The sequence below is a fragment of the Doryrhamphus excisus genome, linkage group LG12 (genome assembly GCF_037039965.1).
Source record: "Doryrhamphus excisus strain RoL-2023G ecotype Guam linkage group LG12, RoL_Dexc_Guam_v1.1, whole genome shotgun sequence".
Lineage (NCBI taxonomy): Eukaryota > Metazoa > Chordata > Actinopteri > Syngnathiformes > Syngnathidae > Doryrhamphus > Doryrhamphus excisus.
The window spans coordinates 1,836,347-1,857,854 of NC_136368.1; the positions used below are offsets into that span (position 1 = coordinate 1,836,347).

At 44.8% G+C, this 21,508-nt stretch overlaps 1 protein-coding gene across 3 annotated transcripts in view; it reads left to right on the plus strand.

Annotated features, from left to right (window-relative positions):
• The window catches only part of sema5ba (sema domain, seven thrombospondin repeats (type 1 and type 1-like), transmembrane domain (TM) and short cytoplasmic domain, (semaphorin) 5Ba), an 86,986-nt gene that overhangs the window by 6,610 nt on the left and 58,868 nt on the right, over nt 1-21,508 (plus strand). For all 3 annotated transcript variants that reach the window (XM_058081857.2, XM_078795044.1, XM_058081858.2), the window contains exon 2: nt 12,765-12,836. The gene's annotated coding sequence lies outside the window, so the exon portion shown is untranslated. The remainder of the gene's footprint in view (nt 1-12,764; nt 12,837-21,508) is intronic.

A 21,508-nucleotide genomic window follows, 5' to 3' on the forward strand; every position in this document is an offset into this window, starting at 1 on the left:
CACCGACGAGAAATCATTCTCCGCCCTTTGACCTTTTGTGTTCACGTCCTGCCAGAAAGCTCTTGGTCGGAGGCCAACAGGCGGCCGGGATGGAGTGTTTCTCCTCCAGAGTGGCTGATTTGCGATTCATGTGGAGTGCGGGGAACTTGTTGGACTGAGGGGGGGGGGCAGCTGCTTCCTCAGCACTGGACAGGGAACTTACGAGAACACGTAGTACCGTAAAACCTCAAGGACCATTTCTGCTACCTCTGATTTGTTGTCAATATCCACGTATACATGGACTCAAATGTTCCAATTTCATTTGGTTTATTTGCTCCAACGGAACGAATTTAACCTCATTCCCAAAGAAAAGTGCCAATCCAAATGAATATATAATGGGATTCCCGGGGGGGGGGGATATTCCTTTCCCCAATCCGATTGAGGTATCTTGTACCCGCTCAAACGGTGCGTTCTTATTCCTGGTGTTTTTCTTCTTCTGTTGTTTATTGGCGGTTGGCAAGCAGCTTTGGTGTGCATTAGCGCCATCTGTGGAACAGAATCTAAACCCTTCTATACGCCATTCACAAGTCCACTTTTATTCAAAAAGAAAATATATATCTATATAAAACATGTCCCCAGTTTCATTATAAAATATTAGCAAGATTGAATTTGTTCTTTCAGCAAACGCTCAGATGTGACGTAACACGCAGCTCCAGACGTTCTTCACTTTTAAAAATGGAGGCCAGCAATCGGCACTGGACTGCTGCGGGAAGTTTGTTTTTGATCCAAACTAATGTCTGGCAAAGGAAAAACTATAAAATACGGAGTTATTCCAACAAGTGAAAGAAAAACTCGAGAAATTCGGTATCACGTGATGTTGTTTACGTTTTACTGGGCATGCCCCATTGACTTTTCTGTTGGATTATAGCGCCGCATGTAGATGGGAATATTCCTTTCCATGTATACCATTGTTTTCGGAAAAGTCATTTGTAAAGATTCCATTCGGAAAGGGAAAAACTCCTCATGTAAACGTGGCTAATGATAGCCTGGCCTACAAAAGCAAATAACCGCCTCTAAATGGTCAACATTAAATCCCAGTCTCAGTACCAGTTTGTACCAGTTTGGCTGATCTTTGAGGGCAATCAGAATATTATGTTCTAAGTCTACATGAACATGGACCCAACCAAAAGAACGGTTAGACTCCGGTCCTTCATCAGGAAAAAATAGTTAGTTTCTACCGGTCTTCAGAAACCATCAGTAGAACTTACAGTAGGGAAGTTTCAGGAAAATTTTAGTTCCTGACTATAAACGGGAGAAAAGAAGCGTAACTTTCACTTTGACACATTTGTTGCTTTTTGTGGCGAAAGAACTACAACATAAACAACACAAAAAGTGAAAATACTTCAAACGCTCCTGAAATTCAATCTTTACCCCGTGATGCTAAACGCTACATGCTAAAGCGGTGCACGGCTGTGTGAACAGGAAGTGGCAAAGAAACGTCAATCACTAAACGGAGACAAAAAGTATGATGTCATGTTGGCCCCCTTGGCTTCGCTCCAGTCGCTGCTGCGTGTTTTGTTTGGGTCGCCATGGTGACAGAAGAGGCTGAGGCCTTTGGAGAAGGAGAGGAGTGCGACAGTGATTAATGTCCTGGCAGAAGAAACCACGTTCATGGACGTCTGTGGGGGGAGGTGGTGGTGGGGGGGGGGCTCTCGGCCTCGACCGACGCTCGTCTCGCCGGCGGGTGGGATGAAGTTTAATCACAACGGTGAATAATTTATTACACCAAGAAAAAATGTATGACACCTCTTCAGTGTGGGCGATGAAAGAAGGAATAAATTGAAACGTCGGATGAAGCTGTGAAGGAAATGACTTTGGATCGGATTCACCGCAAAATATTTGTCTCCAACATCGGCTTCCCCTGGTGGTGAACACGTGTCACTACGCTTCCCATGCGTCCTAGTGACGTGGAGGACGGGAGGACCAACGTCTGCGTGATTGAGATAAAACTTCTCAAGTCCCGCCTACTCCTGTCTTGTAGTTCATATACGTAATCGCATATTTTTAATATACGTATTAACAATGAATTCAATTGTCTTGATATAATTTTGGCACAAATCAAATCCATAACTGAGGTAACTATTGTTTCCAAATGGCCACTAGCACCCCCTAGCGGCTCCTCTGTATATTGCATGCATTCAACAATGCATGGAAATGGGCGCTGCTTTCAAAAGAAACGGTTCCACTCAGTTATTCCACTTGCTGATGCATTGTGGGTTTAATCCTCTTAGCTCCTGACCGTGCACATGCTAGTGGGCGGGGCTTTAGATGATATCGCCTCCTATACATTTTCCACCTCCTGAAGACCCACGAGAAAGGTTTCATGTAAAGGAGCTACTGTTTCTTCCTCCTGGGTGACCTCCGCACTGGCGCCCCTGCCAACCACCTTCGACCCCCCCCCCCACCCCTAGTTCACAGGGTGGGGTCCACTGCTGACACTCTCATGATGAATGACGTTCCTCTGTGAGTCCATCCTTTCCATAGGAGGTAACATTAGCTTGCCATTTTCCTCCGCACCTGTCACCTGACCTCCGTGGAATTCCTGTGGTTGGGGAGCGGGAGCATGGCGGGACCGCAAGGAGGAAGTGGCGCTCTTCAAGCGGTCCCGGCGTTTTGACTGCATGAAGAAAACCCACAATGGACGGATTGTTGGCACTTTGTTTTGAAAAGGTGTAAATTGGTCTTGTGTTGTCACACTCGGTGTTACTACACCGTGTCACACTTGGTGTGCACGCGTTACTACACCGTGTCACGCTCGGTGTGCAGGTGTTACTACACCGTGTCACGCTCGGTGTGCACGCGTTACTACACCGTGTCGCACTCAGCGTTACTACACCGTATCACACTCGGTGTGCAGGTGTTACTACACCGTGTCACACTTGGTGTGCAGGTGTTACTACACCGTGTCACACTTGGTGTGCAGGTGTTACTACACCGTATCACACTTGGTGTGCAGGTGTTACTACACCGTATCACACTTGGTGTGCAGGTGTTACTACACCGTATCACACTCGGTGTGCAGGTGTTACTACACCGTGTCACACTCGGTGTGCAGGTGTTACTACACCGTGTCACACTCGGTGTGCAGGTGTTACTACACCGTGTCACACTCGGTGTGCAGGTGTTACTACACCGTGTCACACTCGGTGTGCAGGTGTTACTACACCGTGTCACACTCGGTGTGCAGGTGTTACTACACCGTGTCACACTCGGTGTGCAGGTGTTACTACACCGTGTCACACTCGGTGTGCAGGTGTTACTACACCGTGTCACACTCGGTGTGCAGGTGTTACTACACCGTGTCACACTCGGTGTGCAGGTGTTACTACACCGTGTCACACTCGGTGTGCAGGTGTTACTACACCGTGTCACACTCGGTGTGCAGGTGTTACTACACCGTGTCACACTCGGTGTGCAGGTGTTACTACACCGTGTCACACTCGGTGTGCAGGTGTTACTACACCGTGTCACACTCGGTGTGCAGGTGTTACTACACCGTGTCACACTCGGTGTGCAGGTGTTACTACACCGTGTCACACTTGGTGTGCAGGTGTTACTACACCGTGTCACACTTGGTGTGCAGGTGTTACTACACCGTGTCACACTTGGTGTGCAGGTGTTACTACACCGTGTCACACTTGGTGTGCAGGTGTTACTACACCGTGTCACACTTGGTGTGCAGGTGTTACTACACCGTGTCACACTTGGTGTGCAGGTGTTACTACACCGTGTCACACTTGGTGTGCAGGTGTTACTACACCGTGTCACACTTGGTGTGCAGGTGTTACTACACCGTGTCACACTTGGTGTGCAGGTGTTACTACACCGTGTCACACTTGGTGTGCAGGTGTTACTACACCGTGTCACACTTGGTGTGCAGGTGTTACTACACCGTGTCACACTTGGTGTGCAGGTGTTACTACACCGTGTCACACTTGGTGTGCAGGTGTTACTACACTCTGTCACACTTGGTGTGCAGGTGTTACTACACTCTGTCACACTTGGTGTGCATGCGTTACTACACCGTGTCGCGCTCGGTGTGCAGGTGTTACTACACCATGTCACGCTCGGTGTGCAGGTGTTACTACACCATGTCACACTCGGTGTTACTACACCGTGTCGCGCTCGGTGTGCAGGCGTTACTACACCGTGTCGCGCTCGGTGTGCAGGCGTTACTACACCGTGTCGCACTCGGTGTGCAGGCGTTACTACACCGTGTCGCACTCGGTGTGCAGGCGTTACTACACCCTGTCGCACTCGGTGTGCAGGCGTTACTACACCCTGTCGCACTCGGTGTGCAGGCGTTACTACACCCTGTCGCACTCGGTGTGCAGGCGTTACTACACCCTGTCGCACTCGGTGTGCAGGCGTTACTACACCCTGTCGCACTCGGTGTGCAGGCGTTACTACACCCTGTCACGCTTGGTGTGCAGGTGTTACTACACCGTGTCACACTGCCGTGTTGGATGCACAGACACACTCATGCCCTGCGTTGAGTATATGCTGCATTATCAGCCTTGGCTGCAACTCAACCTGTTTGATTGACACCTCAATAATAACAAGCGGGTCGATGCGCCGACTGTGATGACAACCTGATACAAGCGTTTCAACTGAAGTCAGACATTAAGATATTAAAATATCATTAGATATCATATATGTAAGTATATATCAAATATACAATGGTGTGAAAAATTATTTATTTGCATATTTGTCACACGTCCATGTTTCAGATCATCAAACCAATTTAAATGGCAGTCGATGACAACACAAATGAAAACAAAACAGACCATCACACTACCACCACCATATTTTTATATGATGTTCTTTTTCTGAAATGGTCACTTTTGGGACCCACAGAGTATTTTCCCGAAGGTCGTGGAGATCATCAAGATGTTGAGATGTTAGCCTGAATGTTCTTTTTGGTCAGCAGGGGTTTTAATCGTGGATCTTTACCATGCAGGCCATTTTTGACGTGTCCTGAGCCATGAACACTGACCTTACCTGAGGCAAGTGAGTTCTGCTGTTGTTAGGATGTTGTTGTGGGGTCTTTTGTGACCTCTTGGATGTGTCGTCACTGCCCTCTTGTGGTCATTTTGGTGGGCGGGCCACCGCTGGGAAGGTTCACTGTACACGGATAGCGGTGTGTGTTATGATTGTAAAAAAGGAAGTTAAAGTCCACCACATGAGGAGGACTCATGCAGCATAAATAGAGGATGAGCGGATGTCTGCAGTGGGCTGACATGGCCCTCATCCAACATGGCCGCCCCACCTCGGCTTGAGCACGGGGTCAGGGTCAGGTCCTGGTGATGCTGACTAGCACACTTCCGTCATCCTCCACAAAGATGGAGGACTTGAGCATGCAAGCCGTGCAAAAAGGAGAGAAAATTGTTGCTGGCTTGGCGGCCCTTGAAAAGTGTTCAAATTCCTGCCAAGCGCTTGTGATGTTTTCTGGACGTGAGACCAAGAAGCTTTAATGCAGCCTGGAGGAGATTTTTTTTTTAATGTTTGTTTTGAGAATATTCTATAAATTTGCTTTTATATGCTCGATCCTGCTGACGGGGTCAAATCAGCTTGTTGAATGATGCATTAAACGCAGAGCATCCATCTTTGTTACGAGCGCGCGGATCGTAACGCCGTCTACTCGAGATCAAGTTGTTTATTTATTAAGTTACACAACTTGACGCCGATGAAGACACGTTCAAGTCATCGTCTGCTGTTGATAACAAATCAGATAGTTGAGTTTAAGATGTGTTGTACGCTTCCACAAAAAGCCAAAAAAGTTGAGCGTTCGAGTGCCTCCTCTCTACAAAGTGGTGCAAACAAGTGATGGATTTTTCCTGCTTTGCTTTTAGATCATGATTGAAATGCCACTTTGGCGTCCAAGTGCTGAATATAATAAGAGTTTCTTTTGTAAAATGTCCTCTTAAATGGGGTTTTACATTGTGACCCTGCTTTACTGGTCTTGTAAGAAATCTATGCTTTCTAGTCAACTCGTCAATAATCATCAGCGCAGATTGAGCCACAAATCCTCGTCTCATCACGAGGCCATCGATCCTTTTAGCTGATGAGTCACGTGACCGCAGCACGCCTTGACGTGATCCGGCTTCACGATGGAGAACATCGTAGCGCACATGTAGGGGGCATCTATACAGCAAGTTAACGAGGATATGGCAGTATAGCTATACTCCATTCCATTCCGCTGATCCAGACCCGGGTCCTCCAAGGTGTTCCCAGGCCAGCTGTGAGCCATAATCCCTCCAGCGTGTCCAAGGTCTGCCCTGGGGCCTTCTCCCGGCTGGGCATGCCAGGAACACCTAGCTCTACTGATCATGATAAACATACGGCCATTATTGTCTAAATAGCTGCCATCACGAGTCCGGCATGGTGGTGCCAGAGCACACGAGTGCTCCACTGGGGCGCTGTGGTTTATTGAGGCGAAAGATGCATTTCAACACAAGTGGCTGGCCTAAACTGTCCATTAAGACAAACACAAGCAGGTAGAAAGATAATTGTGTTTTGAGCACTGTACAGCATGGTAGTGGTAGCACACATGAGTGCTGCTGGCCCCGGGGTGATATGGTTCTTTGAGGAGAAAGATGTATTCCAACACAAGTGAATAGCAAGATTACCATGTCTTGCCTACAGTCAAGTATGTTAGTGGTAGCCTCATGGTCTAAGGATGTATGAGTGCTGCTGCTACTGGGGAAGCCACGGTCCATTAAGAGAAAACATGAATTCCAACACAAGTAGGTAGAAAGATAATTGTGTTTTGAGCACTGTGCAGCATGGTGGTGGTAGCACACATGAGTGCTGCCAGCCCCGGGGTGCTATGGTTCTTTGAGGAGAAAGATACATTCCAACACAAGTGGATAGCAAGATTGCCATGTCTTGCCTACAGTCAAATATGTTGGTGGTAGCGTCATGGTCTGGGGGTGCATGAGTGCTGCCGGCATCGGGGAACTGCAGTTCCTTGAGAAGAAACATGATTTCCAACAGAAGGTGGTAGCATAGTCAAGCACGGCAGTGTACATGAGTGCTGCCGGCACTCGAGCGCTGTGGTTTATTGAGGCGAAAGATACATTCCAACACAAGTGGATAGCAAGATTACTATGTCTTGCCTACAGTAAAGTATGTGGGTGGTAGCGTCATGGTCTGGGGGTGCATGAGTGCTGCCGACATCGGGGAACTGCAGTTCCTTGAGAAGAAACATAAATTCCAACAGAAGGGGGTAGCATAGTCAAGCAGGGTGGTGGCAGCGTACATGAATGCTGCTGGCACTCGAGTGCTGTGGTTTATTGAGGAGAAAGATACATTCCAACACAAGATAATTGTGTCTAGCCGACAGTCAAGCATGGTGGTTGTAGCGTAATGGTCTGGGGATGCATGAGTGCTTCCGACATCAAGGAGCTGCACTTCATTGAGTGTAAACAAAAATTCCAACACACGAGTCCACCTCTCAGGGATCATACATTAATCTTACAGTGACCACAAGCTGTGCATTGACTACTCTAAAGTATAGTCTAGTCCCTTAGACAACCTGGATCATGTTAGGTCTGGTTCTAATTCTAAGCTTATCTGATCATGTGACCCTTGTTTGAGCATGACAGACCAGAAGCCGTGTTAGCATAATTTGCATAATCATTTACGCTGACGTGCACATTGCTGCCCACTTGTAGTCTCTATTTTCCATAATGTCAGTAAAGGCATCGCAGCGTGAATGTCCTTCAGTGTCCGCTTCCTGCTGGTGGCTTATCAGACTTCCTCAATCTGAGTCCCTCTCAAAAACACCACATACACACGTAGTACTCCCAAGCCTCACCCAAGACCTACTTTCTCTAAAACCTTATTGATTTGGGTTCAAGAATTGTCCCATTGAAGCAATCATGTTTACACAGAAACCAGTTTGAGACTGGTTCATAAATGGATGCACAATTATTCTTTATTTGACTAAAAGGTCCTTCGTGAAGTGTTCTCTCGGAATGTTCTAAACTCCTATTTCCATGTTAGCGTTGATGCCAGTGGTGGGCGATACTACACATTTTGGTGACGAAAGGGCCGTTATTGCTGATATGGTTACCGATACAGATACCAATATTTGAATAGATCCACCCACAACTTCACACAGCTGTCTTACCGATACTGCAAATTTTGGCATTGATCTGATATTAAGTCACATTACATCACTACTACAGATACTGGTACTTTTTACTCATTTAGTATTTGGTATCAATACTGACACTGCAAATTTTAGTATTGATCCATGCCAGGTTAGGGGATAGCATTCCTGATACAAATACCAGTACAGCTAGTTATACTGGTACTTTTGGTATCTGGTATCAATAATATCGATATTTGGATCGACGCATATTTGTTGTATGAAGCTCAAATTCTCTTTACTGATATCATACTGATACTGCAAAATTTTGTTATCGGTGTCATACCAAGTAAATCAAGGGCTGGTATTGTTGATACCGATGGCAGTACAGATAATGATACTGGTACTTTTGGTATCTGGTATCGATAATATCGATTTTTGAATCGACAAATATTTGTTGTATAAAGCTCAAATTCTCATTACTGATATCATACTGATACTGCAAACTTTTGTTATCATTGTCATACCAAGTAAATGAAGGGCTGATATTGTTGATACTGATGCCAGTACAGATAGTGATATTGGCACTTTTGGTATCTGGTATCAATAATATCAATTTTTGGATCGATACATGTTTGTTGTATGAAGCTCAAATTTTCATTAATTTTGTTATCAGTGTCATACCAAGTAAATCAAGGGCTGGTATTGTCGATACTGACGCCAGTACAGATATTGTTACTGGTATCACCGGAATCATTTGATTTCTAGTATCAATAATGTTGATATTTGGATCGACCCACCCACATTTGTTGAATGAAGCTCAGCTTCTCGTGGCTGATATCATACGGATTCTACAAATGTCGGTATAGATCCGATCCAGGGCTGATACATGAAGTTCCGATTTTATCCTTCTTTGTGTAACAAAGCAGCTGAGACTGAATGATCGGCGCCTCTGCTGGTTGCAGCCAAGTACTGCACCCCATTGTGTCTCAATAGCTTCAAGATGAAATGAATCAGCAACCAATTATGATGAAGATCTTCAGCTAGCAGGTAAAATTGGTGTTTGTGGTTTGAAAGCATCTTGCCGAGGTTTCCCAGCTGAGTGCGGACTTGTTGCCTTGAGGATAAGAAGGCGGAGGGATGTTCTCACAGAGGTTTGAGGATTTACTGACAGAGAAGCGCCACGGGGGCCCATTGTCTGCACCCATGTGCTTCCATCGCCTCCTTGGATTTAGCAGCAGTTTGCCTCCATTGATGTTTTTTTCTTCTTCTTCAATGCATCAGCATGGAGGTAACGTGTGGCGTTCAACAGCGCACTCCATCATCACGCAGCAGACGCACACACACAAAAAGATGGCTGAAAGGTGTTTTTTTTGGCGGCGGTGAGGGGTGGATGTTTGCGGTGCTAGCTTGGCAAGACGGGCGCGGCCTCTCGGTAGCTGCCAACCGCCTGTGAACACATCACAACGCGACACTACACTCTGCCGACGCACAACAGAAGCGTAATTAGGAGCACAAACCAACGTGTAGCGACGCGTACAAGCCAGAAGACAGGAAATAGTAAACGTAGTAACAATAGTAAACATAGAAATAGTCTGTTCCAGGGTCAAGCTGTGTCCACCATGAAAGCTTTAACATCCTTATCTAAGTGTAAAAAGAAGCAAAGCACCGGTAATGAAGAAAAAGCAAAACATTTATCCACAATTTGCGTGTTTGCACACCAGCGTCACGCGTCTGAGTCACGGTGTGTTCAAGTGCTGTCATTAATTTTGCAACACGTCTGCTTTCCACGTCCTTTAATGGAGCTGCCGTGTCACCGGAGCCGCTCCAAGAAACCATCGGGTAAGAAAAAGAGAAGGTTGGCAAACACTTGACACTGAAGCGCCCCACGTTCATGAACGCATCACCTCGTCCAGTACTGGACCACATGTACTGTACGTGTAGGCGTGTTTGGATGCTATATCAGGTGTCGTGTCAAAAATGCTAGTCAAAGATGCTCTATATGATAGTAGTGCTGTACTGTTTTTAAGTACAAAGTATAGTCAAAGATCCTCTATATGGCAGGACCGCTCTGCTGTTTGTAGGGACCAATACTCCTCATTGTGTCGTTTAGCTTGATAGAACCGTCCAATGGTCTTTCTGCTGTTCTTAATGGGAGGTCTTGCAAGGATCCTCTAAATAGAAACGAATAGAAAGACTAGAAATAATCTATCATGTCACAAATGCTCTGCAGTACATTCATACACGTCAAAAAGTCCATTCAAGTTGATGGATGAGTGCGCCTCTCGGGGTGTGCCAGGGCAACGGTGCCAACTCGCCCCGGTTGGTGAGGCTCATTGCGGGATGGGGGGGAGGATTTGTGTGTTCCTGATACGTGTATGAACCAAAACCTTGGTCGCTAATGCTATTCCCCTCCAAGCCACAGGTGGCGCTAATGTGTGGTAATAAGTGATAGTTGGCAGCAGAAGAAGTTTTGTGAGTTTTCCATTGGAAATTCTTTCAGGTGGTGTTTTTTTGTCCTTGTTCTCGGAGGAGGTGATTCCATGGATCTTCTCCAGAGGTGGACTTTGTCTTATCAGGTGTCTGACAGCTCACGGAGTGTGTGAGAGTCCTTCAAGATGGCGTCATGAGATGGTTTATCAGTCTGACCACTTTGTTTATGAGACGAGTTGAGATGAGACGGCGTCCGGCTGCTTGGGCCTGGTGTGTATTGAGGTGTGAGTTCTTGTTGTGTACGTTTGTACGTGTGACAGCTGCACGGTGTTAGCATTACTAGCATGGATGCTATCCATCCGCTCTGCAGCGCTATGGCGTTGGCTAATGAAGTGATGGCTGCAGTGTGAGTGCACCCTTGCGAACCCTGCTGGTTTTAAATGATGCCTGCTGTCAATACGGTTGGGGTCTTTGTGTTTGGATAGCTGTGTGTGTGTGAGTGTGTGTGTGTGTGTGTGTGTGTGTGTGTGGGTCGGTGTCACACTAAGCAGTTTATGAGAATTCTTCCTCCTGACTTGCTGCAGTGAATAAAGTCTGATCTCACACTGACACCGAAGATAATGGCAGCAGGGGGGAGGGTCAGAGTGAATGGGGAGTTTTTTTTTTGGGGGGGGGATATTTTTGCCGCCATTCAAACTCCATTCCCACCTTCATCTGTGTCCTGGTGAACATTGGACTATACTGTGCAAAGATGTATTATTAAGTTGATACATGCACTCCACAACTTTTCCCTGCAAGGATTTTCACAACTGTGCTCTTGAAAAATAAAATAAATGGATGACAAAACAAAAACAAAAACTGATCAGACTGGACCATCTACCTTCCTACCTTCATCATGAGCTCCAAAGGTGCCCGAAAGAACAAGATGGCCACTGTGCCTTCACATCGAGAAGAGCCAGATGAGGTGGATCGAGCATCGGGTTAAGATGCCTCCCAGACCCCTCCCTGGGGAGGTGTTCAGGACCCGTCCGAATGGTAGGAGACCTCGGGGGAGACTATGTTATGTTTCTCAGCTGGCCTGGAAAAGCCTCAACATCCGCAGGGAGGGGCTGGATGAAGTAGCCGGGGAAAGGGAAGTCTGGGCTTCCCTAATCGGCTGCTGACCCCATGACCCGACCTCGGGTAATTGGTAAAAGACGGATGGATGGTTACGGTAACATTTATTAACATCACTACAAAATTAATTCATTCATTTTACATCCTGGACTGGTGGCCAGCCAATCACAGGGCACATATAGACAAACAACCATTCACACTCACATTCATACCTATGGACAATTTGGAGTCGCTAATTAACCTAGCATGTTTTTGGAATGTGGGAGGAAACCGGAGTACCCGGAGAAAACCCACGCATGCACGGGGAGAACATGCAAACTCCACACAGAGATGGCCGAGGGTGGGATTGAACTCGGGTCTCCTAGCTGTGAGGCATGCACGCTAACCACTCACTACAAAATATGCATTGTAATACAGACGAAAGCCCCTAAAATGTGTTATATTTCTTGTAATATAGAAGAATACAAGTAAAAAGTGATAATATAATATTTTTTTGTTTAATACACAGTCTGCTTCCACATGCAATTATTTAAAAATGCTAATATTTTTAATAAAAACATGTAATATACGTGAATATTAAAATATACAAATCATTGGCAGTAATGGCGTTTATGTAGAAGAGCATCCTCCTGGTCCTGGTCGTCTATCTTTACTCCTGCGTTTGTCGCGTGGAAGCGAGCGGCCGCCGTGAGGGCCACGGCGAGTGTGTGCTGCTCGTCCAGGTTGCCATGGTAACCGCCGGCTGTTATTTGCTATAATTGGAGAGAGATTGGAGAGACAAACGGATAAAGTATTGTTGGCGTGCAAGCGGCCGGCCGTCACTTGACTGTAATTTCTGACAGTTCATTAGTTGTTAAGTTTCCGGATGAACTTTTATGTTTTGTTTTCATCACCCGGGCCCCTCCCACCCCCTCCCACCCCACTGTGGAAAAAAAAAAAAATCCTCATTCCAGCTCCGCCTCCTGAGCTCCATTGAAAAGTTGGCGGTTTGTTTACGAGAGCGCCAGTGCGTCTTTGTGCTGTTCATGAACGCCTCGTCAATGAAAGACTTACCCCCCTTCCCTCCTCCCTCCCCTCCCAGAAAGACTGAAAAGGACAGACGGCCCCCTCGGCCTCGGCCCCGCCCCCCCGCGGCCCCAGTGATGCTCTGTCGGTGAGTACATGCTTTCATTTCCTCACTTTTCACCGCTTTGCTCCTTTGCTTTCGGACTCTTTTTGTGCTTTCTTTGTCCTGTGAATTCCTACCAGGAGGGGCCGCCCCCTTTGTTGTCACCTGGATTTGGAATTCCTCACTCACATTCTAAACACAAGGACTCGGGCCTCTGGTGTGCAAGATAGCATCTCGTTAGGATGGATTGACATGACCGTTGGTGGCTTTGTTGTTCTTGTTGTTTCATGTTCACATGACAGAATAACAACATAACATGACAAGTGTAAGATGCATGCCAGGCCACTAGTTGGCGATGTCACTTTGTAAACAAACAGATGCCCACTGACCAGTTGGCCACCACAGCATTTCATTCAAAAAACACAACTTTCCAGACATTAAATATTGTGTGATTATTGCAGAAGGTCCACATCGATATCAAAACATGCTGCTCTAGTCAAAGATCCTCTATATGACATGAGAGCTGTGCTGTTTTTAAGGCAGGAATGCTCGGCTCTATTTGAGCACCATCTGCAAAAATGCCAGTCAAAGATCCTCTATATCACAGGACTGCTCTGTTGTCTTAACCACAACAGCACTAGTCAAAGATCCTCTATACGACAAGGGCATTCTACTGTTTTTGAAGACCTACTGCATGAAAAGATCATCTATATAACAGGACAGCTTTGTTGTCAAAAAAATTGTCAATGACCTTTAATGGCAGGACCACGCTGCGTTTTTGAATGACCTATTGAAATAATGCTAGTCAAAGATCATCTAATGACTGGAGTGCTGTATTGTTTTTAAAGCCTAGTGCCAAAAACATACTATAGTCAAAGATCCTCTAAATGACAGGACGGCTCATCTTTTAGGACCCATCACAAAAATCCCCAGTCAAAGATCCTCTACATACAGCAGCACTAGTCAAAGATCCACTGCAAAAATGCTTGTCAAAGATCCTCTATGGAAGAGGACAGCTTTGCTCTTTTTAAGCATCTACTACCTGAATCCTCTATGGCAGCATTCTGCTGTTTTTAACTACCTTTTTCAAAAATGCAAGTCAAAGATCATCTATTTGACAGCAATGTCCTGCTGTTTTTAAGCATCTACTGCCCAAAAACGCTAGTCAAAGATGCTCTATATGATGTTAGTGCTGTACTGTGGAAAAAAAACCCGAACCCATTATAGTCAAAGATCCTCTGTATGACAGGACCACTCTGCTGTTTGTAGGGACCAATTACAAAAAAGTGGTCAAAGATCTTATATATGAGAGGACGCCCTGCTGTTTTTAAGGACCTACAGCAAAAATGCTTATCAAAGATCCTCTCTATGACAGGAGTGCTCTGGTTTTTTAAGGACCGGTTCCAAAACGGCTCGTCAAATGAAATGTTTAAAAGTTTGTATCGTGTCGTCTTTCAGCGCTCGCCGCCCGTTTGAGGCGGTGGCATCATCCTTCCTCGGCGGCCATGTCTGGTGTGGCCGCCAAGGCAGGGAGTGTTGTTTGCAGATATTTAGTTCAGGGTGAGAATGAGCCGGAAGAAAACATTATCCTTTCACGGACAAGCTGGGAGGGGGGGACTCATCTTCAGATCGGGATTCTGTCTAAAGCCCCTCGCCGCCCCCCGCCCCCGCACATTTGTGGCGAATTATCCCGGGCAAATGACCATGCCGCCTTTGTGCCCCATCACGGCGCATTAGGACCCCCTAAAAGGTAGACCATTGAGGGGGGGGGGGCGCTGGCAGATCCTTGGCCGGCCTCACAGAGGAGGCTTTCACGTCTCGCTGGGAGGGGGGCGGGTGGTGTGACGCTGATGGAGAGGGTCCCCCCAGATAAGTATTCTGGAAGACGTGCTGACTGATGATGTCATCCCTCCGACTTGTACTCTTCACCAGCTAACGCTGGGAAGCCTGACAGGAAACAGGAAGTAGAACTTTGCCTCTCCTTTCACTTTGTCTCAACAAATTCTACAAAAAGTCTTCATTGACACCGTTTTTCCTTATTACTGCTTTATTTGGGGGCCAGCCTGGACAGTGGACTTATTTCCCATTAAACTATCTGACATGCAAACTTCAGTCTGTCCATTCACACACACACACATAGTGTCAAACTGTCTGTCCATTCACACACAAACATCATGTAATCCTGTCTGTCCATTCACACACACACATAGTGTCAAACTGTTTGTCCATTCACATACAAACATCATGTAATCCTGTCTGTCCATTCACACACACACACACATAGTGTCAAACTGTTTGTCCATTCACATACAAACATCATGTAATCCTGTCTGTCCATTCACACACACACACACACATAGTGTCAAACTGTCTGTCCATTCACATACAAACATCATGTAATCCTGTCTGTCCATTCACATACACACATGGCGTAAACCTGTCTGTCCATTCACATACACAAAAAGCGTAAACCTGTCTGTCCATTCACATACAAGCATCATTTTATCCTGTCTGTCCATTCACATACACACATGGTGTAAACCTGTTTGTCCATTCACATACACATAGTGTGAACCTGTCTGTCCATTGACATACAAGCATCATTTAATCCTGTCTGTCCATTCACATAAACACATGATTTAATCCTGTCGGTCCATTCACATACAAGCATCATTTAATCCCGTCTGTCCATTCATATACACACATAGTGTAAACCTGTTTGTCCATTCACATACACACATAGTGTCAAACTGTCTGTCCATTCACACACAAACATCATGTAATCCTGTCTGTCCATTCACATACACACATAGTGTAAACTTGTTTTTGTTCATTTACAAACATCATCTAAACACGCGCCTGTCCATTCACATACACACATCTCGTAATCATGTCTGTCCATTTACATATAACACTGTATAAACATGGACACAGTGCACATCTACACATCATTTAAAGGTCTTGTCTGTCCATTCACGTACATAGAATATAAACATGACACAAACCATTGCCATGCAAACATGATGTAAACATGTGTCTGTCCATTCACATACAGCATGTAAAGGCGTCTGTTTGGGTTTGAGCAGGTAGAAGAATGCGTGCGGTTGCCATGTGGTCTTGGTTTATCATCTCATCATCCAGTAGAACTTTTAAGTCCGTGATGAATGTCACCCTCATTTGTTTTCCTGGCAGTTTCAGTGAGGGATTTTTGGGTGATTTTCCACTGTTTGGGTTTTTTTGGGCTTTTATGAACTCCATCACTCAGCACAAGTGGGTGAAGGCGGGCAGGAGGCTTTTGTGTGTGAGCCGCCAAGGGGGGGGGGCTGTAAATCAGATCTCCGGATCATTAAGTTGCACCCCCAGACCTTCGCTTCTTTATCAGCCGGCCTGCATGGAAGCTAACTGGCTAATGATTAGCTGCCTCCTGCGTAGCGTCTGAGACTGCGCCGTCGTCGGGTTTGTTCCGTGAAAACGTTTTATGCTGAAATACCGACGTGGACCACATTCACATCTTCTCTTCCGCAGAGCAGAACTAATGAGAAGTTCTCTGGAAGACCAATTTGATGCTACGGCGCTTTGCTGCTTAATTATTCAGAGCGGATTAGTGGAGAGGGTGTTCTCTAATTATAGACCAGGACTGAGGGGTCACACGGAGCCCACCTGGATTCTGGTTCTGTGCTGTTGGCTCATTAGAGTCGTTAGAGCTGACGGACATCTCCACTTCTATGTGCAGGATAAATGTTGGAATTATTAACGCTTGTAAGGAATATTGGCATGCTAGCATAGGTGAAGATGTCCTGGTTTAAACACTTGGCCTGACGCTCCATCCTGATTTAAATTGTCTATTTTTGTAAATGTCTAACGACTTTTGATTCGGAGATGATGCTGACGATGAATGACCCAAAAGTTCCACCTTTTCTTTTTATTTTTTTTAATTTGCCAATGTTCTACTTCAATGAGTTTTGTAAATCTTCTTCCTTATGACTTTATTCCCATAATATTTTCACTTTATTCCCATAATCAATTCTTCATTCATTTTCTACCGCTTACCTTCACGAAAGTCGCGCAGCTGTCTTCAGGCAAGAGGCGGGGTACACCCTGGACTGGTGGCCAGCCAATCACAGGGCACATATAGACAAACAACCATTCACACTCACATTCATACCGATGGACGATTTGGAGTGGCTAATTAACCTAGCATGTTTTTGGAATGTGGGAGGAAACCGGAGTACCCGCAGAAAACCCACGCCGAGGGTGGAATTGAACTCGGGTCTCCCAGCTGTGAGGTCTGCGCGCCAACCACTCATCCACCGTGCAGCCCTTCCCATAATCAATATCATTTTCCCCCCAACCTAATATTCCAATTTTAAATAATAATATATATTAATATGTTTTTGGCTTCACATTTTTAGAAGTCACAGCGAAGAGGAAGACGTTGTTCATATCTGACATAAGAATTATGGATGATGGGTGACGTTTCTTTTAAAAGGGGGGACAGTTTTTCCATCATTAGCCACGTTTAGGAGTTTTTCCTCTTTCCGAATGACTTGTCGGAAAACAATGGTATACAAGGAAAGGAATATTCCAATCTCTGGTCTCCATGTGCCGCTATAATCCAACAGAATAGTCAATGGGGCATGCCCAGTAAAACGTAAACATCAACATCACGTGATAACAACTTCCCTAATGAAAAAAACTATGAAAAAAAGTGCAACCTATAGTCCGGATCATTTGGATCGCCACTTTCCTTTGGGAATGAGGTGTATACAAAGGTTCAATTCTTACCGTTTGAGCAAATAAAGCGAATGCAATTGGAATATTTGGGTCCATGTATACGAGGCTATTGTCCAATTTCAAATGGGGTTAAGTAAGACCAGTGAAGCTGCGGCCATGTTGTGTTTTCCAGTTCATATCACCAAACTAGTCATTTCTAAGGCACATCTTTCTGAAAGAATGTCGGTGAACCGAAAAAAAAATCCTTCTTTTCAGTGCATTCATACTCCTATTGATCAATGTCAGGAACACTGACTCAAATTCTGACTGTTTAAAAATTCTCTTCCAAAGGCACCAAAAGCCGCGGCTCTGCTGCAAGTAGTTGAAGGACAGCTGGAGGTTTACTTTTCAGCGTTTTAGGAGGTTAAATGATGAAAATGTATTCATATTACCTTGATGGCTATGGAAATATTCCCCACTTGCTGCCGAGGTGCACTTTGGATGAGTTTTCATTTGAATAAACGCTGTTCAGGTGTTAAAGCCGAATGAGAGGAAAACTAGAACGCTTTATTGTTGTATTTCTGCTTTTTTCGTCAGCAACCCGGAGCCGCTCGCCTCTTTAATTGGTCTTTTTTTTAAAAATGGGCCTTCCTGACAAAGGCTTTTATATTGAAGCGCCATAGAAGTCAATGAGGTGGCTGTCAAAATAAATCACTCCTGCTATCAAAGAGGAAACAAGGACTTCTGTGAAAGAAAAGGACACCATTGCTTTTTTTTCCACCCCCCCACCCTCGCCCCCACCCCAAACGCAACCCCAACCCATCCACACATAATCAATCAGTTCCCTTTCATGCTTCTTCACTATTATTTTTTTTATTCTCAGGGAACAAAAGGTTTGATTTCCCCCTCCGGTCTGCTGCAATATCCATTTTCATTACAAAGATGTTTGTGAGACAAGAACACACACGCACACACACGCACACACACACGCATCCAAACTCACTTGCTGCTTGAAGGACAATCACAAAGAGACACATCATGAAGGCTTCTCGTCCACATCCTCACACGTGTTTACTTCCTGGTAATGATGGACAATCATCCTGGTGGTTTCCCTGCAGATAAACAATCCTAAAAGCTTCTCACCAAATGGAGTTTTTTACCAGAGGACTGCGGTCCTGAAAGACCAAAACGATACGTCATCCGTGCTATTCCGTATCTTCTGCTAATTAGCTTTATTTGCTGCGTTCATGTACATCACATGACCACATTTGCACCATCCAACATGGCCGAAAAGGAGTAGAAAGAAGTGAGTTTGCTTGCTCTCTCCTGTTTTCCGAACCTGTGAGGTAACATGGACTAGTCCATTGCGTGGGAAGGGAGGGGCAACGGTTGAAACGCTTTATGAAAGATTTTCGCTGTAGTTTTCAACACCTGAATTAAGACTTAAAAAGGACTAAGTACTTTAAATTGTAGAAAAAAGTCAATCATCAGGTTTTATGATACATTTAGTTGAGACCAGCCATGTTGTTTGGTCTAGAGACAGGAAGCAGAATAAGGAGGTAGCAGAGATGAGGATGCTGAGGTTCTCATTGGGAATGACCAGGATGGATAGGATCAGTACCCATTATGTCATTGGATGGTCATATCACCTGGTCATATCACCTCGTACTTGATTAAATTAAAATTAAAATTAAAATTAATTAAAATTATTGATTAATAACAGTAACTTAAACTATATTAGGAAAGCAGGAAGTGAACAAATGTAACAGTTACTGATTGTAAAAGTACTAAACCATTACCATTACCATTACCATTACATCCCGACTTGGTGTGGTCCAGCATGATCCACACTATCCTTCCCAACCAGAAGGTATTGGGCGTCGCCTTCCCCTTCTTTTGATAGAATGAGCTTTCTTTGCAGATCAGCACCACTTTTATTATTATCGTCTTTTTGGGAAGCAATAAAAAGCGTGCCCACTTAAAAGAGCCTTCATTTAAAAATGCAAATACAAAGAGCAGCCGGCGTCCGACATTAATAACCCGACAGTTGATGAGCTTTTTGAAGGAGCACCAAGACGGAGCAGATAAAAATATGGTCCGCGTGAAGCTTGTGACGCATCTCATGAGGGAACGAAGCGGTCAGCGCGGCGGCTAGCCCTGTTTGTGAGTCACGTGACGTGTAAAAATTGGCCGGCGTGAAGGTCGAGCCACGCAGGAAAGAGACACTAACGAGAGAAGGTGCTCGGGGACCACAAAGCAATTAAAAGGAGGCGTGAAGATGTTGTCTTAAATGACATCACGGTGGATTTAATTACAGCCGAATGTGAGTCATGATGTTGCGGCGTCAAGCTTGATGGTCTTCCTTTTGTTTGTGACAGGATGTTCCCTCGCTCCCTGGACAGGATCCCGGGGACGAGGACATCCGTTTATTCCAAACGGCAGCAGCAGCAGGGAGTTTATGAAACGGAACAAAGACTTTTTATGAGATGGACTACTTTTATCTGACAGGCTGCTCCCACGGCTGCCTTGTTACGTTACCGTCGGTACAACTCTTTGTTTTACTCCTCCTCGCTTCACAGCAACTTACTGACTTAATGAGTCCAGACTGGGGACACGTGGACCATCCGGTGGTCGAGGACTGCAGGGGGTCCAAGCCCAATTTTAGGTCAGGGAGGACAGACCGGTCCGGGTGGGACGTCACCGTTGACAAAGTGGGCCGGTCGGAAAGTCTGGCCCACCAGTCAAGATTGTGAGAAGGTGTGGATAAATCATCTCGGACGGTGGTATCCAAGGTGGTATCCAAGGTGCAGGCCGGGGGTCATTTGTGTCGGCCTGCAAAAATGTAACATTGTAAGAAAACAAAACAAGAGCAAAAATATATGAAGTGAAAAAAGTTGTAATCTAATTTTAGGAAAAATTTAGTATGACGGACAAACAGGTGGTCTCGGTGGTGGGGAGGTGCCGATGCAAGGATCAGTCCAGGACAAGCTTGGAAGCTTATTGTCTTGCTTATTAGCCTGCTTTTGTCCTATTATAAGAAATTTGTAAGAGATTTATTTTGTAAAAAATAAATACATAAAATTTTAAAAATCAAAAAACAGATATCAAATTATTTAGGAGGGCTTACGACATTTTAGGGGCCTGCTTTTGTCCTATTACATGAAATTAGAGATTTTCTTTGTAAAAAAAAAATATTAAAATGTTTTTAAAAATCTATAAAAAATTTACAAAAATCTATAAATTAAAAATCAAAAATGTATCAAAAAATAAATCTATAAAAAATTTATAAAAAAATATTGACTTGTTTAGGAGGGCTTACGAACATTTCAGGCGGCCTGCTTTTGCCCTATTATATGAAATTAGTCCGAAATTTTTTTTGTAAAAAAAATATATAAAAAATTTACAAAAATCTATTAAAAAATATATACAATTATTTAGGAGGACTTATAAACATTTTAGGGGGCCTGCTTTTGCCCTATTATATGAAATTTGTCAGAGATTTCTTGGTTAAAATAAATCTATAAAAAATAAAACAAAATCAATAAAAAATATCAATCTATAAAAAATATCAAATTAAAAATAAAAAATGTATAAAAAAATATTGACTTGTTTAGGAGGGCTTACGAACATTCCAGGGGGCCTGCTTTTGCCCTATTTTATGAAATTAGTCCGAGATTTTTTTTGTAAAAAAAAAATCAATTAAAAATATCAAATTATTTAGGGGGGATTAAGAACATTTTAAAACAGGCCCAATGATGCCACCGGTGGTGCTGGTCCACGTAGCAGGTACGGTGGATGTGTCGATGAAGGTCAGTCTTGCTGTCTTTGTGAGCATCAGTCTGGACTAGACCTTTGTGGCGCCACAATGAATGCGCTAAAGGTGCTGTGGACATCTTAGGGAGCTTTTATTAAAGTTTAGCAGCCAATCCCTGAGCAGCAGACGACGAGCGTGATGAATGCCTGCAGCCAAAATCCAATAAGATGGATTTTTAGGGAACACAGCC